This window comes from Eptatretus burgeri, chromosome 12, assembly GCF_056783735.1.
Source record: "Eptatretus burgeri isolate ZD-2024b chromosome 12, Ebu_testis_v1, whole genome shotgun sequence".
In the NCBI taxonomy this organism is placed as follows: Eukaryota; Metazoa; Chordata; class Myxini; order Myxiniformes; family Myxinidae; genus Eptatretus; species Eptatretus burgeri.
Genome location: NC_140972.1, coordinates 78,236,753 through 78,252,847, shown reverse-complemented (window position 1 = coordinate 78,252,847; position 16,095 = coordinate 78,236,753). Strand labels below are relative to the sequence as shown.

The window sequence follows — 16,095 nt, the reverse complement described above, 5'->3', positions numbered from 1 at the left end:
TTTTTAATGTGGGCAATGTCTCTGAAACATGCATGTGTTTTGAAATCCAAGACGTAGATTTAGTCATGCTGAATAAACTAAAAAAAAAACCTACTGTAATCTCATCTTGTAGATGACAAATTACAGCTCACAGATCAAAGTATAAGTTGGACAGCCAAGTCACAGCACTGTCTGTTGTTAGGTGGATTTCCCTAAATCCTTCAAATTATCGTAGGTGACACTCACTCATGATGTGATGAATAGTCTGATCTGGTTGACCACAGTCACATGCTGGGCTGTATTTGAAATTCCATTTGTGGAGTTGGTGTGATGTCCTTACATGGATAGTACGGATCTTGTAGAGTGCAGACCACTTTTCGGGGTGGTTGAAACCTGGAGGCTCTTCTGTCAGATCACTCACAAGCTCTTTGTTAACAATGTTGTTGTCTATCCAGAATTGTGCCACTTGTCCTTTGTGTTCAACCCCACATCACTCAAAACATTTGCAGAGCACCAGAATGGCTTGCCTGACTTGAGTTGCATATTTGGTAGATTCTGCAGATATTCATGTATTAGAAGCTCTGGGTTGGTTTTGATGCAGTCAAACTCTCTCAGCGTTCTTGCCTTCTGGCATACATCAGGGGGTGGGATGTTAGGCAGGACTTGGAGCCACTGCACGGGTGTTGTTTTCAGTGTTCTGCATCAGTGTTTTCAGGACAGTAGTGTCCAAGTGTTTTGTATGGCTGCTCTCTGGCCAAACAGGAGAACAGCATTCTTCTGCAGAGAACACAAGAGCGAGGCTAGCTCGCAATACGAAGAGTGCATGCACGTGATCTCCATCTGGTGCCCACTAGTCTCCGGATGATGTTTACCCTGGTCTTGATATTTTCTTTGACCCGTTGTTGGTGTTTGCAGAACATGAGGGTGCAATCAAGGGTGACTCCAAGGTACTTGGTGAACGGTTTGTTCTTGACTGGTTTGCCGCAAAAGGAAACCTGGAGTTTTCTCTGAACTAGTTTTCATACATAGCAGAACTGAGAGTGTTAGCTCTCACACGAGCCTGGACAAGGTATACAAAAAAAAAGAGTTCGTTGCTGAGATGGAAAGCAGTAACTGTAGTCATAGTTGGGTTTGGGTGGAGGCACCAGTAGATGAAGTATTGCTCCATTACCTTTATGTCCTGGGAGAGGGTACTGCTGAGATATTCAAGGTTGATTACTTGTGTTGCAAGGCCAAGATTATCTGCAGAGTCAAACTTTCTGGAGGCAGTACAAGGCATGTCGCTGACATATATGTTGAAGAGGATTGACACTTAAACAGACCCTTGGGGAAGACCATCATTCAGAGTCCTTATGGAGCTTGTTTGCTCTCTGAGTAAAACCTTTTCTATTTGATTGCTCAGCATATAACAAAGGACATGCATTGTGGCTTGGCACTGGAAAAGTCTGGCAGCTTTCAGTAGAAGACCATGTCGCCATACTTTATCATATGCTGATGAAAGGTCAATCGGTGCAACACCTGTCTTGAGCGCACATTGTTAGCCAGCCTCATTGTGGGTGGTAAGGGCAAGTACTTAATCAACACAGCTCCTACCAGGTCTGAAGCCAGCTTGTTCATTGGGAAGGTTGAGCTCCACCAGTGGAGAGTGCCTAACCAGAAGGACATGCTCAAACAACTTGTATGTCGTACATAGCAGAGATATGGGCCGATAGCCAGATGGGTCAGTCGCAGGATTCCCTGGATTAAGGATAGCAATGACTTTAGCCTCTTTCCAGGTTTATGAAATGACTCCAGTTGCACAGATGTTAGTGAAAAGAGAAGCCAACCAATCACATCCATGAGGTCGCAAGTTCTGCAATAACTCAGGTTAGATGCCTTCAATTCCTGTTGCTTGCCTTGCTTTGGTGGAGGAAAGGCCTGTGTGAATGTCAGCCTTGGTGTAGTGGGAAGAAAGAAGGGATGTCGGAGATGATGAAATGATCTGGGAGAGGTAATTACGGTCTTCATGTTGAGCCTCCTTAGTTGAGACAACTTTAGAGTTAAGTAGCAGCGAGAAGCAATAGCATGAGCCGATACTTTGGGAGGTTGATGTTGAGCAGGTTAAGCAGCACCAAGATTCCTTAGTAGGTTCCATGCCTTTCTACTTGAATGAGTGAAATTAAGCTCCTCAACAGTCTCATGCCATTTTTGTCATCTTGCCATGTCGAGATTTCAAGAGTTAAAATGTAACATCTGGATCCACAGAAGCTTCGTACTGTTGGAGGGGTTGGTCAGTTTATGGCAACCATAAAGGTGCATAGCATTTGTGAAAACCTCATGGGATCTTGTTTTTGGCTGCATTTATCAGGATCTTGCAGAAGCTGCTCTAGTTTTTTGAGATGGGGTAGAGGCTGGTGATCTGCTCCTCCCAGTTGGCTTTCCGAAAATTTCAACAGGCCTTAGGTTTGGATGTAATCAAGGGAACATCTTCTCCAATGTGGACTAATGCTGATCGGTGTTGGCTGTGTGGAAGGATCTTACGAGATGCGTGAAGAGGGTGTCCATTACTGTCTCTGGAGACAGAACAGAGGTCTGCATTGTAATCCTTCCTCGATCTATGATTCTACGTGATTGGAAAGTGCCTGGTTACTTGGCCTCGTACAGGAGAGAGTGATCACCAGTGGAGGCCCAAGCCACCAGTTTTTCATCTGCCTCATCTGAAGTGTATCCCCATGAGGTGGTGATGGCTGTTGAAATCACCAGCATTAACTTCAGGATGAGAAGCAATGGGTAGTGCAGGAAGGAGCCACTCTACCTGAGGTGGTTTGTACATGTTGGTAATTGTTATGCCCCCAACTTTCACAGTGGCTAAGAAAACATTATTTGCATGAGATTCTTTAAGAATATAAAAATCAGTCAGGTTCTGTTGTAAGTAGGTTGCAATGCCAAACATTGCATGGTGCATTGCTGCAATAATTTTGAAACAATAGATGTGTAGCTTAAAAAAACCAAACTTCTGACATTGAGATTGATACGTATTGAAATGTAGTTTATAGTCGGGTCAAAATACCACCTGACCCACAACAAATTGCAAGAAAAGGTTTTTCAATGGTTTTCATTCCTACTGGATATACTGATCTCCCGGTGTGTACCCCGGTCAGAATAGGTACACCGTATCCCTGCGTGTCGTAAAAGGCGACTAAAAGGGTCGGCGTCAGGAAGGGCATCCGGCCATAAAAACATCGCCTCAAAAGGAAACCATGATGAGTACAACTGATGGGCAGGATACAGCCCGAAGTACCCCGTGGGGGTCCTCACCCCCTCTCGTTAAAACTCAAGGTGGGGAACCCGATCGAAGCAAGGGAGGAAATTTTTCCATTTATGATGACCAATCGTCTGATGCCCCACGTGGAGATCGGTTTCTGAGGTTTGGTACATGGAATGTAGGGACAATGACAGGGAGATCTGGAGAAGTGGTTGAAACATTGGTCAGAAGAAGAGTGGACATATGTTGTGTGCAGGAGACACGGTGGAAGGGAAGTGGTGTGAGAATGGTGAAGGGAAGGCAGGGGCAGAAGTACAAGTTTATGTGGCAAGGGTGCCCGGAAGGCGTGCATGGTGTTGGTGTCATGTTTTCTGAGGAGTTTGTAGACGGTGTAGTGAGTGTGACTAGAGTGAGTGAAAGGTTGATGATGGTGAGAATCGTGATCGGAAATCTCTTGGTGAACGTCATCTCGGGATATGCCCCGCAGGTCGGTCGAAGCGATGAAGAGAAGAACATGTTCTGGTGTGCGATGGAGAAGTTGATGGAAAATGTGAAAGATGAGGCAGTTGTTGTGGTTGGAGGAGACTTGAATGGACATGTGGGAAGGAGTCCAGATGGTTTTGAAGGAGTCCATGGGGGTTATGGATATGGTGTGAGAAATGGAGAAGGTGAAAGGATCTTGGAGTTTGCTGATGGAGCTGATTTGTTGCTCTGTAATACTCAATTCCAGAAAGCGAATAATAAGCTTATTACATACACGTCAGGTGGGTTGACGACAACCATTGACTACCTGATGGTGCGTCAGCGAGATAGGGGAAACCTCCGGGACACAAAGGTGATCCCAGGGGAGGAGACTGTTTCGCAGCACCACCTGGTTGTCTGCGATATAAGGGTGAAAGGTGCGCGGAGAATTCGGCGGGTGAAGTACCAACCGAGGATGAAGGTGTGGAGGTTGAAAGAGGCGACAGTGAAGGAAGCATTAAGAGAGAGGCTGAGTATGGTTGAAGATGATGTGGTTGGATGTCAATGAAAGATAGTCTATTGGGAGCCGTTGGTGAGGTATGTGGATGGACAAAAGGACCACCGAGGCACTCGGAAACATGGTGGTGGGATGATGAAGTTGGAAAGACGATTGAAGAGAAGAGGAAGAAGTTCAAGGAATGGCAAAAGGCAAAGGATACGGTGGAAGAAGAGGCTGCACATGAAAGTTATAAGGAAGCCAAGAAGGCTGCAAAGAAAGAGGTAGCAAAGGCGCAGGAGGCCCATAGGAAAATGTTCGGAGAACGCTTGGATTCGGAGGAGGGTAAGAGAGCAGTATTCAGGATTGCAAAACAGATAGCGAGAGAGAGATTTGATGTGACGGGGGTGAGTTGCTTGAAGGATGAAGTGGGACAAATCGTTGTGGATTCTGATGGAATTAAAGGAAGATGGAAGAGATATATGGAAAGGCTGTTGAATGTAGAAAATGAATGGGATAGAAACATCGAGAGTAACCCGGTTTTAGGACCAGCAAAGAAGATAACTGAGAAGGAAGTTGAGGAAGCTATAAGAGCAATGAAGAGTAGAAAAGCAGGAGGGCCGACGGGAGTTGTGGGAGATATGTTGAAGGCAGCGGGAAGTTGGGGTGTGAAGAGAATGACAGAGATCTGTAATCTGGTGGTGAAAGAAGGCCGCATTCCAGTGGATTGGGAACTGAGTACCCTCGTCCCTCTGTACAAGGGGAAAGGTGACCCTCTGGACTGTGGCTCCTATAGAGCAATAAAGTTATTGGAGCATGGAATGAAGGTATTGGAAAGGCTGTTGGAGAAGAGGATAAGGAAGAAGGTAAAGATTGACGAAATGCAGTTTGGATTTATGCCAGGAAGAGGAATGACAGATGCAATTTTTATTGTAAGGCAGTTGCAGGAGAAGTACATGGAGAAGAGGAAGAAGTTGTTTTTTGGGTTTGTTGATCTGGAGAAAGCATTTGATAGGGTCCCACGTGAAGTTATGACATGGGCATTGAGGAAGTTAGGAGTGGAGGAATGGTTGATCAGAGTAGTGATGGCCATGTACGAGAGAGCACGCACAGCTGTAAGGACGAAGGATGGGAACAGTGGTGAGTTTGAGGTGAGGGTAGGAGTGCACCAGGGGTCGGTACTAAGTCCACTTCTATTTGTAGTTGTGATGGAGGTGCTGGCTCGGAGGGTAAAGGAGGGTTTACCGTGGGAGCTGCTGTATGCAGATGATCTGGTGTTGATTGCAGTGAGTATGGATGGACTGAAGGAGAAGATGAACAAGTGGAAGGAATGTATGGAGGCAAAAGGTTTGAAGGTGAATATCGGAAAGACGAAGGTGATGGCAAGTGGTAAAGCATGTGGTGAGGTGGAAAGGACTGGGAAGTGGCCGTGTGCTGTGTGCAGGAAGGGTGTCGGAGTGAACTCCATTCAGTGTACAATGTGTGCTGAATGGGTTCATCGAAAATGTAGTGGTGTGAGAGGGTCATTAACCAGTGTGGCAGCTACATTCAAGTGTAAGGTGTGCATCGAGGGAGCAGCAGATGAAGGAATTGTTGAGTTGGATCTCGGAGATGGTGTGAAGCTGGAAGGTGTGAAAACATTTTGCTATCTCGGAGACATGCTGAATGGAGAAGGTGGATCAGACTCTTCGACGGTTGCTAGAGTGAGATGTGCATGGAAGAAGTTTCGGGAACTGAGTGGCGTGCTGACAAAGAGGGGAGTGTCGTTGAAGCTGAAGGGAAAGGTGTATGCTTCATGTGTGAGGTGATCCTAGTAAGGTGATCAGCTGTTGCTTGTTACTGCCGACACATAGGAATTCATCTGTTTCCGTCAAATTCAGTTTCTTCGGTGAAGTTCACAATCGGATAGCTGTTGGCTTGTCCCCGTCTCTGCTGAGTGTTATCCTTTATCGAAGGGCCTGCACCATAGCCATCAAAGACAACAGTTGCTGTCCCATAGTGTTTTGTTGTGAAGTCCACATATGCTCTGGCTATTTTGCCATATGTATCTCCCTTCTTCCACTTGAGCTTGTGCAGCAAGGATCCACCATCAAGAACATACCTTTCAGTCTTAAGGTGTGCTGAAGGTGTGGTGTCAGGTACTCCTTTACATGCCAGTACCTTGGTACAGTGGTCATTGACGGCTTGAGCGAGTTGAGGATTGTCGACCTTCCTCAAGATCTTGTCCTCAAAGAGGGATGGAGAGTATGGACTGAGCTCAAAACTCATCATGTCCTCAAGTGACAAATCACCTATCTGGGATACCACCAGGAATCGCTGGAATAGCACACTGGAGTCGATGGTTCTGTGAGGAGCAACCTGGAGAGCATTATAATTTCCCAGGGTCTTTGCTTTCTCTGTCCTCTTGATGGAGAAGGAAGACACAGGTTGTCCAATCATTCTCTCGATGATTGATTTTGTTCCCAACAGCTTCATATTCATGCACGTTGATGTCTTCGCTTGCCACGATACCATTTATGATATTTCTCAATGTAGGATCAGAGGAGGAAGGTGAAAATGCATTCAGCTTTGTGCTTATCTTCGAGAGGTCGAATGCATGTCTTTCAATTCTGGCACCAGTTGCTTCTTTATGCTGTTCCCTTGTTGCGTATGTGAGATCATTGAAGTCCTGCATGGCGACGTTGACCTCAGACGTTATGGGGACTGACTTTGTCTACAATGCTAGGTGTTCCTCTGTCATTTTACTGTCATGAGTCAAGCCACCGGTGCTCTTTAGTGATCTCATGAGTGTTTGATGACTCGATCACAGCTGAGGCCTGCCCAAAACTGGGTTGTTTGCCAGATCACATGGAAGCCGTTTTGAAATTTCTCATATACATCTGGGTGTTTGCTCTCCAGTTCACTCATTTCTTGTACATAGTGATAAGCGGACTTCTGGTAGTTGTAGTGTCCAGCTGCTGCAAATATTGGCAGGGCTTCAGCAACAGCTTGCAAGTGATCCTTCCAAGACCCAGTGCAATCTGCCTTGATCATTGCCCGAGCAGTATGGAGCATTTTCTGATAACCCAGCCACAGCTTACTCATTTTGGATTGTGCAGCAAATTCAGATTTCTTTTTTTCAAGTTCATCAGTGATCTTCACAATTGCAGCTGATTCATCAAGACTTTCAAGAGAGATGTCACCCGTTAGCAAGGACGAATACATTTTCTCAATCTCTTCTACTTGGAGCATGAACTCAGACTGAAAACCCTTTTGTTAGAATTTGATAAATGTTGGGTGATTGCCTAAAGACCCTGTCTCACCTTGACGATTTAGCCAACGTATGCCTGACGTATGCAAAATTGCGCTAAAACGCCGGAACACGTCGAATACGTTATGGGTAAGTTTGTATACGTTAAGAGCACGCTGAAAAACACTGCCATACGTCGTAGTACGTGGCTTTCATCGTTGTACTTTACGGTTGTCCTCAAATTTTAGCATGCTTGAAATTTTACGACGTATGCCAGTGTATGACTCACACGTTCCGCTATGCTGGCCATAAGTTGTAGGCACGTTATGCGATCGTTGACACACGGCGACACGCGTTATTTGTAAGTTACTCATAAGTCGAAACGCGTCGAGGTAATGCTTAGCGTACCCAAAACTTATTTCTAACCTATGAGTAACGTGCATTGAACCTTTGTGTAACGTACCTCCAACGCATATTGACGTATGTAGACATATTTGATTGACGTCTTCCGGACGACCACATAACTTACTGAACGTGTTTCTAATTTACAGCTACCATATAATGGCGTATTGGCAGCGTTTTAAAAAAAACAACAAAAAAAACAACAATAACTTCCGATATTACGTCACGTCCGATTGCCTCTTCAGTTTGCTCATATCTTATTCTTAGTTCCTCCTCTGTGAATATTTTCTGTTTGAGGATATTGTCACGTCGACGTCGAAACTTGAAAGCAAATGTCCGAATATATTTTAAAATTCGTGATAGACTAAAAAAAAAATAATAATAATAATAAAAAACAACAACAACCAGATATTTCGTCACGTGCCTTCACGGAGCCAAGGAGAAAAAAAGAAAAAGTGCCTTGACGGAGAAAATAAGTTTCGGTATGCTAAACATTACCTCGACGTGTTTCGACTTATGAGTAACTTACAAGGAACTTGTGTCGACGTGTGTCAACGATCGCATATCGTGCCTACAACTTATTCCCAGCGTAGCGGAACGTGTGAGTCATACGCTGGCATACGTCGTAAAATTTTCAGCATGCTTGAAATTTCACGACGTACTAAACGTACCATGAAATATGACAGCATACTTCATCGTTTTTCAGCGTGCTCTTAACGTATACACAACTTACCCATACCGTATTCAACGTGTGCCAGCGTTTTACACATTTTTCATAGGTCGGCATACGCTGGTTAAATCGTCAAGGTGTGACTGCGTGGTTGACACTTGCAATTCTCAGGCGGTTATGATTTAAATCGGCGTGTGGCAGGTTTTTAACAGGCTACGCCACGAGTTCGTCGACGATACGAGCAGCACGCTATGCCTAAGTTAAACTATCGTTGGGCATAGGTTGTGAATGCCGACAACAGGCTAAGCATTCGTTGATATAAGTTATATATAAGACAACAAAACGTTCCGTGCCCGTGACTAATATGTTATGCATACGACCAAGACGTTATGAATACGACCAAAACTTTTTTTAAAAACATCAAAATTTCAGCGTACGCCAACGTTTTACATACATTTTTATACGTTGCCATTGCTGGCTAAATCGTCAAGGTGTGACAGCGCCTTAACAGAGGTTTGATTACATAGAGACAATTTATTGATTTTATGCCCTTCATTTTTTACTGCCATCTTGGATTTCAAGTTAAATACTAATCAGATCTAAATTTTATTGACACCAGTGGATTGCTGATCCATTAAAACCATGGACCAGAACCAACAATTGTGTTTTTATCACAATTATTGAAGAAGTTATTGCTGTTTTAGTTATTTCAAAGCCCGGTGGTGGCCATCTTGAAAATGACTGTTTTAACCCATTTCCAGATGTCAGATTTTGGTAGACTTTTTTTTCTGTTGATCAGTATATCCAGTAGGAATGAAAACCACTGAGAAACCTTTTGTTGCAATTTGTTGTGGGTTTGGTGGTTGTTTGTCATAAATTGACCAGACGATTAAGAGATGACGTACATTGATTATTCTCAATCATTGTTCATGCACACCCAATCACAACTTATTTTGAATGCAGGGAGAATATTCTCTTTTTTCCCTTCCTGAAACTATGGAGAGCAGTGAAAAGAATATGATTTTGCTGTCTTTCAGTGAATCAGGCCATCAACAAAAATTGTCATAGCATTTTCAAATGACAGGGAAGAACATACCACCAAAGGGTATTGTGGTGGAGGTGTGGTAGAGGTGGACATAGAGAATAAGGAAAGGGGTAATGACACAAAAAAATAGTTACAATGATCCAGAGAAGAGCAGAATGGGAAATAATCAGTATGTGTAGAAAACAGACAGATTTTCAAGAGCAAACAAGAAAAAAAATAGGACCACTGGACCTGTAGCATATCTTGGCCCTGGCCTAATGCTGCAACCCAAATTTGGTAGCATTCTGATTGGTGGGACTGGAGAGGAAGATTTTTGAAGGAATTTACATGATTTTCACCAAAATTTATGAAGTCAGCCATTTTCACACACTTTCGGTCACGTGATCGGCATGACCTCCACAATTTAACATCATGACCCTGTCATAATGTTGTAACACAAATATGGTAGCATTCTGACTGGTGGGTCTGGAGAAGAAGATTTTTGAAGGAATTTACGCGACTGCCATTTTGACACACTTCCGGTCATGTGATAAGCATGGCCTCCTCAATTTAACATCCCTACCCTGTCCTAATGTTGAAAACCAAATTTGGCAAGATTCTGGCTGGTGGGTCTGGAGAAGAAGATTTTTGAAGGAATTTACGTGATTTTCTCCAAAATTGACTAAGGCAGCCATTTTGACACATTTCCGATCAGGTGATCCTCATGACTTCAGCAATTTAACATCCCTACCCTGGCCTTGTGTTGTAACCCAAATTTTGTAGCACTTCTGACTGGTGGGTCTGGAGAAGAATATTTTTGAAGAAATTTACTAAAGCAGCCATTTTGAGCTACCTAAAGTCAAGTTTGCAAGCTTGACTTTAAAGTCAAGTGACTGGTAACAGGAATTGCAAAGCTCATTTCAATCAGGAGCAGAACGTTGTTACCAAATTTCATCCGGATTAGCCCAGCAGTTTGGCAGGAGAAATCGAAATAGGAGATGGACGGATGGATGGATGGATGGACGGACAGTACACGATGACAATACATTATCTGGAATTCCAATAATGTAGTTCTGATGAGACACTGCCTCATAAAACCCAGTATCAAATATATCTTGTACGAGCAGCAATGCCGGATTATGCCTCGGCTGGCCCTAAGGCACATTTTGAAATTTTAGAGAATGGCCTGAAAATTTTAAATTAGATCTCGGGCTCATGGAAATGGACCCCAGACAAAAGATGAACTGATTCAATTTTTTTGTGGCCCAAATTTTTGGCGGGCCCTAAGGCATATGCCTTGTCTGCCTAATGGTTAATCCAGCACTGACTAACAGGGGTACTCTGCATTGCCCGGTGCCGTTTCAATCCTGTTGGCATTTTGAAGAAATCAAATTTTGTTGTTTTTCTACTTTTTTTTTATGAGGGCCGAAATCACTTCCCTACACCCACTAAGGAAAGGGGTCAGGGATCATTTAATATCACCTTTCACATAGCTACAAAGGCTAAGGCACTATAGAGTGATTAAAAAACAATATATCTTTTTTTTTTTTCAAAAATTGATTTTGACTTTAACGTTCCCCGACACTCACTGATGAACCCTTAAAAGTCTGATCAGTATCTGTTTGGCCATCCCTGAGAAAAATCGTGACACAGACGGACAGAAACACAAAACTTCTCTCTTATTGTGTAAATTATGCATTTTTCTCAATGATTTTAATTTCCATCAATTAAAATTAATCAGTTCAAATTGGAGCCTGTGTTTAACTTCCTCATGAATTCCAATTCTGTAAATTTCAAGTTGGCTTGCTTTTTTTTGTTGTTAAAAACAATTATCACTTCTGTTGTTGAGCATACTGCAATTAATCCCCATTTAATTTGCCGATGCTACTTCACTGTGAATTTCAATTGGTGGGACTCGACTCGTTTCCAGTGGTGTACGATAATGGCCTATAAATACAATTGATCACAATCAAATTATAAAGACTTGTTTACTTTTTTTTTAAATGCCAGTGTATACTCTCTGGAGCTTGAGATCAAGCCATCAGGGGGGTTGGTGTTCACTCATTTCAAATGAATTAATTATTAAACATCCTTTGAACATGCTCTTTTATACCATTTTGTCCCACCAAGTGTGAACACTCAAGGCTTTGCCCTCAGGTTGTAAATCATATATGCTCAGGTGTTTTTGGCTACTCTCTGCAACAATTTTATCTGCTAAAAGTGCATGATGTTTCTTGGTCAGTGGATAGGAAGTAAGTATGGTAAAGACCTTCATTGTGGCTATATGCTTCGGAAATGTTTTATCCATTGCAGTTTATACTATAAAAGGAGCCATGTATGTGTCCATGTGTGTGAGTTCTACCCATTGGTTGAAAGTTTGCCTGACTCCACCCACAATTTCTCTACTCCATGTCGGTCTGAGGTATCATTGGCCTCTTTTTGTAAAGCTTGTGCTTTCTGACTCTCTCACAGCTTTATATGAACTCGTATTCAATGTTTAATTTCATTTCATCACGGCTATGATGGTTGCAAAAACGGGATGAAAATCATACGGATATTGATGTTTTAAAAGGCAAAACGCATTTTAATGGCCATTTCTGGTCGGGTGCGATGCGGGGAGGGGGAGAGAGGGACAGAGTGAGGGAAGGATGGTGGGAATGAGTGATGGCAAGGGCCTCTGAAATAACTAAATATTGTTGCCAATAACTGTAATAACTCCAATAAAGTATGATGTGGGTGTTTGATCAATTGTCTTATTGCAAATACTGTTTTGGATTGGCATGCTTCACGTGCCTCACCACACATCGCTGCAGAGGCATAGGCATCTTTGACCATGCCTGCTTTCTCAGGGAGTGAGGGAAAGGTTGGGGGGGATGTTGGGTGGGGGTGATGGTGGATTGGGGGTTGTGGGGGGGTGGGGTGAACGGTGCTGGGGGAGGGGTGGTAGTGAAGGTCAGCTCCATTATAATATTGTTATGGTTCTAGGAACCATATGCATACAAACATACAGTTCATCGACCGAGAATTAACAGGGTCTATCTGACATTTCATTCAAATTTAGAAGAAGTCCATGTAGAAGGGCAACAGAGGAAACTAAGTAAGATTATTTTATGTAACCTTTATATGTACCTGTTATGTAGCACACGATATGAAAATAAAATGTTATGAGATAGCGGCAATTCCACTTTGAATTTTTGATTTCATTTTTCTCAAACTTTAAAAAAGTGTAGTTGGACCCTGTTAATTCTCGGTCGACAAGTTGTCCCAAAGTTAGTTATTCCATTAAGTATATGTGCAGATATAACCCTCCTTGTGTGTAGTGGGAAGACACTGGGGTGCGTTGTGATGTTTTTTAGTGAGATTAATAAATCATTTTCCCCCTCCACGACGACCCACTGTACCCTCTGCCTGCTCGCACCTTCATCTCACTTGCCACTCTTGCATGGGCTGAACAAGCGCTTGTTCGCCTGCTCGCCTAATCGGTGACTCGCTGTCCGAGGCAGAATCTTTGTGTTGTACCTTTTTTTGGTGAGTCCGGACACGGGGAGTGGGCGGGCTTCCCGGTGTGGCCAAAATCCTGCCCAGAAAGGGTGGCCCCATGGAAGCCCAGTCCAATCAGGGCGAACAGTGACGTCGGCTTCACCAAGGCCCCTCCCTGCTGAGGGAGATCTATAAATTACGACACCATTCGTTCAGAGTCGTCTGGTGAGCTGGAAAGCAAGTCGTCTTGAGCGGAGTGTTGGAGTGAGACAGTTCGTTGGCTGATAGCGAAAGAAAGGAGGAAGGTTCTGGAGTGTTTGCGTTCTTTGGGGGTCGTTCGTTTCAAGTGAGAGAGAGCTGGGAAAACCTCGACCTGACCTTGACCGGGTCTCTCGGAGGGTCCTGTCTGCAGCCCTGATCCCCGCCTCGGACTCCGCTCTACTCGACCCGGGCTCCTTCGCAGACACAGTCTCCACGCGGGCGGCCGTGGACCGAGCCGCACGACCATTGACAGGTGCCGCACTACGGAGCATCCCTTCCCTCCAACGTTCTGGTACCCGAAAGAACTGCGATCTCAGCTCACCTCCCTCTCTGGCTGCAAAAGGTCCGTGGCTATACTGGGTTTATTTTCGTCTGAGTGTGTGGCGCCGTCTTTAAGTAGAATTGCATAAGTGTTTTTATTTGATCATTGTAAATCTTGCCTGTTTTATTCTCGCAACAAGTCTGCTCTGTGTCTCCTTTGTAAGTTGCTGTAAAATTGTCGCACTACATCTTTCTCTAATCTTCCCCTGCATAACATTCCCAATAACCCTGTTCCTGTGCCACATACATTTCCTCGCTTTAGTGTAAATCAATTATTGTAGAAATATTCCTAGTTCGTTTTCGTCTTTTCCTTCATTGATCCAGCATGGTTCGGATCTGAGCTTCAGCTGGGTCTTTATTCCCGATATTCTGTTCATTCTAGCCGGTACGTCCTTGGTAGTTCCGCTCGGCTGCATCCGATCCGGAGTTGGTACTCTACCATAGTTGGTAGAGTGATCTGGTTCGGGCAAGGCATACCGAGGGCATGGTTCCCCTGTAGACGACACCACGTGGTTAATTAGGTAAATTGGTTCCAGACAAAAGACCCTATGCTACGCGGTGGAGGTATTGGCGTCCATGGTTGGTTAAGCGACCCGCCGCGTCACGGAATTATCCGTGAGCGACGGCCTACAATTCCGGGAGTCTAGTGGGAGACGACGTAACCTCCCCCACCTCATGGTCATTCTCGCCATCGGACCCCGGCCCACAACAATATGATATACAATCACCAATATTTGTTGTTCTGATCATTATGTAATGCACGTTATTTAATTCATGTGCCTCAACCTATGAGAAATATCAAGGGAAAATATATTTCCCAGTGTATCGGCTTCAATGTCCATCGGCACGTGACATTACCATGTAATAGGGCAGCTAAAAGGGCCCCACGCGCATTCCCCTGAGTACTTATGCAAACATACTTTATTTAGAATCTTTAAGGTGTCTAGTTAACATTTTTAGATGTCAACAAGAAAATTAGGTTGGTCTTTGGGTCTATTTGGCTGCCATCTTGGATTTTGACTTGCCCAATTATCGAAAAATAGAAATTTGAACCAAATGGACGAGATACACAAAAGATGCATTTGTTCTGCCCAATTATGGCACGGGAAATTAATCCAAATCATCATTTTTAACATTAGATGACATCTCTAATGAGAAAATAGAAAAATGTCTTATTTCAGCATAATATATACAAAAATTAATCATTATCATAAAGGTGATTGTTCCTCATAGTCATAGACACCAGCTTCCTCTTCATTCTCTTTCTTCCTGCTCCTCCTCAGAGTTGTCCAAGAGGTCCACTAGGGAAGGGGTGTTGAATTGGACCATGTGACCACACAGGTTCCAGGAATCCATCCATCTTCATCCAGCCATCTTCATCCAGCCATCATCCTCTGGTTTTGGAAGTTCATACATGGGTACATGGGCATGCTTCCACTGACCAACCCTGTAGTTGACCCTGTCAACATGAGGAATTAGGGAGTCTCTTCATGGAGGAAGATGAGAAAGTTCAACCTTTGACTTGAATGCTAGTGTTTCCTCTGCACCCACCATCTTCTGCAGCATCAGTGTGCATACTTCATCCACATGAGAGATGTGAGGATAGCCATACATCAGGCAGACGAACTCTTCCAGACAGTCATACAGCTTGTCTTTTACCCTCCAATATACGCCCAGCTGCTTGAATGCTGCCTGGAACCTTGGGTACTTCTGGAGTTTCTTCAGTGGAGCAATCTTTCCTTTGCCTTTGAAGGCACTGGTACAATCTTCTCCAGTAAAACAATAGAGACCCATAAGTGCTGTACAGTGGTCATGTCCAATTGTGCGAGCAACAGAAATGACATCCACAATGCATCTGATTCCCAACACCTGTATGAAAAAAAACAAAAATACATTAAAAAATAAATACATAGATGTTATAAATAAATTTGTCATGTCAAAATTGTATGGAATAGATGTTTCAATTGTATTTCCAGCATGTTTGGTTCAAAAGTTATGAAAATTTCTATTTTTCGATAATTAGCATGTCAAAATCCAAGATGGCAGCCAAATAGACCCCAAGACCAGCCTAATTTTCTTGTTAACATCTAAAAATGTTAACTAGACACCTTAAGGATTCTAAAAAAGTATGTTTGCATAAGTATTCAGGGGGTGCGCGTGGGGCTAATTTAGCTGCCAGACTAATGCTTCCCCATTGTCTGAGTCACTCACCTGCATTAATTTTTTTTCATTTATGAATGCTTTCCGATGGTTCTGTGACTTTTTTTTCTCGGTATATCGGCTTGGATGCCTGTCGACATGTGACATTTCCGCTTTCTACATCACCCGGAAGGTACCAAACATCAATATCAGTCAGTCAGTCAGCCAGTGAGTGAGTGAGTGAGTGGTTAGATTGAGCTTTATATATTAGATATATTATATATAAATATATGGTATATATAAAACTGAATCACTTTTTGTTTTCCCTCATACCATTATTTATATTCTTCTCTCTTCTTTCCCTTCCTTTTTTTCCTCAACAACCTGT

The 16,095-nt window shown here is 43.5% G+C and overlaps 1 protein-coding gene across 4 annotated transcripts in view; it reads left to right on the top strand.

Moving 5' to 3' along the window:
- LOC147015960 (synaptic vesicle glycoprotein 2C-like) overlaps window positions 1-16,095 on the top strand; it is a 112,812-nt gene that overhangs the window by 93,010 nt on the left and 3,707 nt on the right. The window lies entirely within an intron of this gene.